Here is a 7,364-nt window from a genome sequence, read left to right on the forward strand (position 1 = left end):
ACAAAAACAATTTTACGGTTGGGGTTGCCACATTGTGGGGAATTGTATTAAAGGGGTCGCAGCACTATAAAGGTTGAGAACCACTGCTCCAACATCTTCATAAACAATTTAGGTGGCAGGATAGAAGAGGAAATCATCAAATTTGCAGATGACACCAATCTGGGAAGAATAGCCTACAGTTTAGAAGAGGAATCTTCATAGATACTGGGCCCTATCTAACAAAATGCAAGTCAGTGGTGAGAAAAGTAAGGTTTTACACTTAGGTAAGAAAAGTCAAATCACAAGTATATAATAAATAGTATGTGGCTCAACAGTGGTAACTATGAAAGGGATGTAGGAGTCTTACAAGTGTGCTATAGCTGCCAAAAAAACCAAAGACAATGATAAATGTTCATCTAAACCAGGTGTTGCCCCTTTTTCTCATTGTCCTTTTTATGAAGTTTAAGATTGTTCATCAACCCTCAAGCATGTATTATATGAAAATAATTTAATAAAGTCCACTTTAATAATATGAATAATAACTTTGACTCCCTGGATGTTTTCATTTACTCTTGGAGGTCAATACTTGTGAATTGAGCTTGAACCTTGATGATTACATGAACATCACCATGGCATCAATATGTCTGCTATCCCCATTTTTGGGATATTTTATATACAGTATTAACAAATTTGTAAAACTATGCATTAGTCTAAAATTCACAAGGCCAAAGGAGACCTTGCACCTCCACTCTGAAATAATTCCCAGAAATGACAATTCATCCAAAATTCCTAAAGTATTTTATTTTACTTTGTAAAAAAATAAAAAATTCTATTCTATTCTAAAATGAAGGAGCCTGTCAATATTGAAACAAAACTCTCATCAAGTTTACATAAAGCTTTAGAATGCCCAAAGACATTGTTTACTTATAGCCTGCCTGTATCAAATAATATCTACAAAATAATTTGTCCCATTGATTAATAAAATTTGCAACCAAGTTCTAATCAAAGATTTACCTAGCTTTTTAATAGCAGATTCCTACAGTACAAGCTCAATTATTCTTTTTATTTTTATGATATTTTATGTAGTCAGTGAACTGGAAGATATACAAGTTTATTGTCTCTGAATGTCTATGGAGATTCCTAGTCATCCAGGTCATAGTTGTCCCAAAGGTGCTTTTTCAAGAGGCAACTGGACTTTCTGGTTTTTCTTTGAAGATGTTTCATTTCTTATCCAAGAAGCTTCTTCAGCTCTGACTGGATGGTGAGGAATGGAAGGATTTATACTCCTTGCAGATAGCTGGTCATTTGCATTCTATAACCAACTTTCTGCAAGGAGTATAAATTCTTCTATTCCCCACCATCAGAGCTGAGGAAGTTTCTTGGATGAGAAGTGAAATGTCTTGAAAGAAAAACCAGAAAGTCTTATTGTCTCTGTTAAACGGAAATCAATCCATGCAAGAACAATCAAGACCAATTTATTTCCAGTGTTTTAGGTGGGTATAAACAGAAGCGTGTACAGTTCTGAATTTATTAAATCTTCATGCAGAATTATATTCCTGGTATAACAAACCAGTTCTACCTGGGTATCCAGGATCCGCTATACGTACTTCTATTACAGCATTTTTATTAAAGCTGGTATTTAAAATAGACATACATGGTGTATTTACACTGAAATTATTTTAAAGAAAGAGAAAAAAATCAAATCATATAACATTCAAAAACTATATTAAAACCTGAACATAAAATTCAAAATCCAATTAAAATGTATCTGAAGCTGAAGCTAAATCCAATCACATCTAAATGAAGCTCTGTGTCCAACCATGTTAAATTTAGAAAAAAAAATCTAATGCCTTAACAGTAAAATGCAGTAATTTGTTATTTATATTTAATATAAATGTCTAAATAGAACAGATATTATGGCACCTTAACAAACTAAATGAACTTTTTCATTAAAATGGTCTTGAATTGTATGCACACATATAACTATGCTTGGTTGTTCAAGCTTCAGAAGGATTATCATTAGAATTGGTACTATCACCTCCTGACAATAACTCTACAGGAAATTAGGACTCTGCCTTTGAAGAATCATCTAATTGTCTTGTATTTGTCTTTTTAGTTTTACCCATCTTAAGATCCATTGTATTACTCCATAGATGCTCTTATGCAATCTACTCTGAAATGGATATGTCTTAGGTTGGGGATTTTGTCTTCAACCATTTCACTGAAATATCTTTCTCCATGCTTGGGTATTTCTCTTGAGTTTTCCATGCATTCAGTAAAATGTCTCTGCCTTCCTAATATGTGCCTTCTTTTGGAGCTTTCTGCAGGGCTTGACTTCTGATTGCCTGTTCCAAGCATATCATCTGCAGATAACTTGAGACACAGTTTTAATCTGTCTGGAATCTTGAGTCTTCATCATCTAGGCTCCTGTTTGATAGATTCACTTCTTATCGATGCAATTGTATTTAAACAGTTCTTTGCCATATTGATTGTTTCCAGATCCCCAAGAACCCTGTATGAAATGGAAGGGTTAAAAAGAAACCCATTGTAAGGATCATATTTTTAAAAATAATATAGCTGTGGTTTGCAATATTTTCTTTATAAATTTTCTGATGCAAAATTCTATGGATGTGAAACTGAGTTGTATAGCTATTATCTGTCACCATTATATAATATATAATTGATATGCCATGGTGTTAGAACAAATTTGTGCAAAACAGTTGAGTTGTTTTACACAAATTTGTCTGAACACCATAGCATATCAATTATATAGGCCATGGTTTCTCAACCTGTGGTTTAGGACACTGCAGAAAGTCTCATCCAATATTAATGCAAGGTTTTTACAAACATAATAATAATAATAATAATAATAATAATAATAATAATAATAATAATAATAATAATAATAATAATAATAATAATAATAATAATAATTTAATTTGTATACCGCCCTTCTCCCGAAGGACTCAGGGCGGTGAACAGGCAGATAAAATATAAATACACACAGTAATTAAAAACATCCCTTAAAAAACTAATTCAAATGCCCAAAAATGTTAAAAAACGTACTCCCCCGTAAAATAACAAAATTTTAAAAACCCATCCAATAAAAATAAAAATCAGGCTAGTCCAGCCATACGAAATAAATAAGTTTTAAGTTCGCGGCGAAAGGTCCTAAGGTCAGGTAATTGTCGAAGTCCGAGGGGAAGTTCGTTCCACAGGGTGGAGCTCCCACAGAGAAGGCCCTCCCCTGGGGCCGCCAGTCGACACTGTTTGGCTGGCGGCACCCTGAGGAGTCCCTCTCTGTGGGAGCGTGCGGACGATGGGAGATAGAAGCCGGCAGTAGGCGGTCCCGTAGATAGCCGGTCCTAAGCCATGGGCGCTTTAAAGGTGGTAACCAATACCTTGAAGCGCACCCGGAAAACAACAGGTAGCCAGTGCAGTCTGCGCAGGATAGGTGTTATGTGGGAGCTCCGAGACGCTCCCTCGATAACCCGCGCAGCCGCGTTCTGAACTAGCTGAAGTCTCCGGGTGCTCTTCAAGGGGAGCCCCATGTAGAGAGCATTGCAGTAGTCCAGGCGAGAGGTAACGAGAGCATGAGTGACTGTGCATAAGGCATCCCGGTCCAGGAAGGGCGGATCAGGCGAACCTGATAAAATGCTGTCCTGAAGACGGTTGCCAAATGGTCTTCAAAGGACAACCGACCATCCAGGAGCACGCCCAAGTTGCGTACCTTCTCCATCGGGGCCAATGATTCACCCCCGACAGACAGCCGCATCTGCAGCTGACTGTGCAGTGCCGGCATCCACAGCCACTCCGTCTTGGAGGATTAAGTTTGAGCCTGTTCCTCCCCATCCAGACCCGTCGGCTTCCAGACACCGGGACAGCACTTGACAGCTTCACTGGGGTGGCCGGGGTGGAAAAGTACAGCTGGGTGTCATCAGCGTACAGTTGGTATCTCATCCCAAAGCCACTGATGATCTCACCCAGCAGCTTCATATAGATGTTGAACAGGAGGGGTGAGAGAATCGACCCTGCGGCACCCCACACATGAGGCACCTTGGAGTCGATCTCTGCCCCCCTGTCAACACCGTCTGCGTCCGATCAGAGAGGTAGGAGGAGAACCACCGATAAACGGTGCCTCCCACTCCCAACCCCTCCAACCGGCACAGCAGGATACCATGGTCGATGGTATCAAAAGCCGCTGAGAGGTCTAATAGGACCAGGGCAGAGGAGTAACCCCTATCCCTGGCCCTCCAGAGATCATCCACCAGTGCAACCAAAGCTGTCTCCGTACTGTATCCGGGCCGGAAGCCGGACTGGAACGGGTCTAGATAGACAGCTTCATCCAGGTACTGGGGTAGCTGACACGCCACCACACTCTCTACAACCTTTTTGTTGGGTAGATTGAATGCCACCACGTGTTTACTGGACCCGTGCCCCTCCTGGCTGGTGCTGGCCACTCAGGAGGTGACACGAGGCTGGCTCCAGGGGATCACGAGTGCTTCCTTGTTGGAGGGAGTCTTTCCGGCCGCCTTGAAAGAGGCGGTGGTGAGGCCCCTCCTCAAGAAGCCTTCCCTGGACCCGGCTGTTTTAGGTAATTATCGTCCGGTCTCCAACCTTCGCTTCGCGGCGAAGGTTGTAGAGAGTATGGTGGCATATCAGTTTCCCCTGCACCTGGAGGAAACTGTCTATCTGGACCCGTTCCAGTCCGGCTTCCGACCCGGTTACAGCACTGAGACGGCTTTGGTCGCGTTGGTGGATGATCTCTGGAGGGCCAGGGATAGGGGCTATTCCTCTGCCCTGGTCCTATTAGACCTCTCAGCGGCTTTTGATACCATCGACCATGGAGGGATTGGGAGTGGGAGGCACCGTTTATCGGTGGTTCTCCTCCTATCTCTCCGACCGGTCGCAGACGGTGTTGACGGGGGGGCAGAGGTCGGCCCCGCGGCGCCTCACTTGTGGGGTGCCGCAGGGGTCGATTCTCTCGCCCCTTCTGTTCAACATCTATATGAAGCCGCTGGGTGAGATCATCAGTGGCTTCGGTGTGAGGTACCAGCTGTACGCTGATGACACCCAGCTGTACTTTTCCACACCGGGCCACCCCAATGAAGCTATCGAAGTGCTGTCCCGGTGTTTGGAAGCCGTACGGGTCTGGATGTGGAGAAACAGGCTCAAGCTCAATCCCTCCAAGACGGAGTGGCTGTGGATGCCGGCATCCCGGTACAGTCAGCTGAGTCCGCGGCTGACTGTCGGGAGCGAGTCATTGGCCCCGATGGAGAGGGTGCGCAATTTGGGCGTTCTCCTGGATGCACGGCTGTCTTTTGAAGACCATTTGACGGCCGTCTCCAGGAGAGCTTTCCACCAGGTTCGCCTGGTGCGCCAGTTGCGCCCCTTTCTAGACCGGGATGCCTTGTGCACAGTCACTCACACCCTTGTGATGTCTCGTCTGGACTACTGCAATGCTCTCTACATGGGGCTCCCCTTGAAGGGCATCCGGAGGCTGCAGTTGGTCCAAAATGCAGCTGCGCGGGTGATAGAGGGAGCCCCTCGTGGCTCCCGAGTGACACCCATCCTGCGCAGGCTGCACTGGCTACCTGTGGCCTTCCGGGTGCGCTTCAAGGTGTTGGTGAACGTCTTTAAAGCGCTCCATGGCATAGGGCCGGGTTACTTACGGGACCACCTGCTGCTACCGAATACCTCTCACCGACCCGTGCACTCTCACAGAGAGGGACTCCTCAGGGTGCCGTCGGCGCAATAGTGTCGTCTGGCGACACCCAGGGGAAGGGCCTTCTCTGTGGGGGCTCCCGCCCTCTGGAACGAACTCCCCCCAGGACTTCGTCAACTTCCGGACCTCCGAACCTTTCGCCGCGAGCTTAAAACTTACTTATTTATCTGCGCTGGACTGGGTTAGTTTTTTAAGTTATGGGTTTTTTAATGGGTTTTATCTCCAAATTTTAATTGTGGCCAATTTAAATAAGTTTTTTAAGTGTATTTTAATTGTATTTATAGTGTATTGTGCATTTTTACTTGGCTGTGAACCGCCCTGAGTCCTTCGGGAGAAGGGCGGTATACAAATTTAAATAATAATAATAATAATAATAATAATAATAATAATAATAATAATAATAATAATAATAATAACCTTCGCCGTAAAGCGAAGATTGGAGACTGGCCGGTAGTTCCCTAAAACAGCTGGGTCCAGGGAAGGCTTCTTGAGGAGGGGTCTCACCACCGCCTCTTTCAAGTCCGCGGGAAAGACCCCCTCCCGCAAAGAAGCATTTGTAATCCCATGGAGCCAGCCTCGTGTCACCTCCTGAGTAGCCAGTACTAACCAGGAGGGGCACGGATCCAGTAAACATGTGGTGGCGTTCAGCCTACCCAGCAACCTGTCCATGTCCTCGGGAGTCACAGGATCAAAGTCATCCCAAACCACCTCAACAAGACGGGCCTCAGAACCCTCGCCTGGATCTACCCAATTTTGATCCAATCCGTCCCGAAGCTGAACGATTTTGTCGTATAGATAACCGTTAAACTCCTCGGCATGCCCTTATAGGGGGTCCTCCCACCCCTCCTGTTGAAGGAGCGAGCGGGTCACCCGAAACAGGGCGGCTGGGCGGTTATCTGCCGACGCAATGAGGGAGGAAACGTAGGAACGCTTTGCAACCCTCATTGCCACTAGGTAGGTCCTACTATAGGACCTAACTAGTGTCCGGTCAGCCTCAGAGCGGCTGGATCTCCAGGCACTCCCTAGGCGTCTTCTCCGGCGCTTCATCTCCCTCAGCTCCTCGGAGAACCAAGGAGCTGGTTGAGACCGACGCCGGGTCAGAGGCCGCAAAGGCACGACACGGTCCAAAGCTCCAGCCGCGGCCCGTTCCCAGGCCGCAACTAGCTCTTCAGTCGAGTCGTGGGCCAGGTGTTCGGGAAACGGCCCAAGCTCCGTCAGGAACCTCTCCGGGTCCATCAGGCGCCTGGGACGCAACCAACGCATTGGTTCCGTCTCCCTGCGGTGGTGGGTAGCGATCAGAAAGTCTAGACGAAGGAGAAAATGATCTGACCATGACAAAGGTTCAACAGCTAAATCATTTAAAACCAGATCATTAGACCACTGGCCAGAGATAAAAATCAGGTCTAGGGTACCTCCCCCGACGTGGGTAGGGCCGTCAATTAACTGAATCAGGTCCATGGCCGTCATGGAAGCCATGAACTCCTGAGCTGCCGAGGATGCTACGCCGGCTGATGGCAAATTGAAATCCCCCATGACCAACAGTCTGGGGGTTTCAACTGCCAACCCGGCCAGCAACTCCAACAGCTCAGGCAGGGCTGTAGTCACGCAGCAAGGAGCCAGGTACGTGATCAACAAGCCCACCTGAGTTCTACGACCCCAC

This window comes from Ahaetulla prasina, chromosome 4, assembly GCF_028640845.1.
Source record: "Ahaetulla prasina isolate Xishuangbanna chromosome 4, ASM2864084v1, whole genome shotgun sequence".
Classification (NCBI taxonomy): domain Eukaryota; kingdom Metazoa; phylum Chordata; class Lepidosauria; order Squamata; family Colubridae; genus Ahaetulla; species Ahaetulla prasina.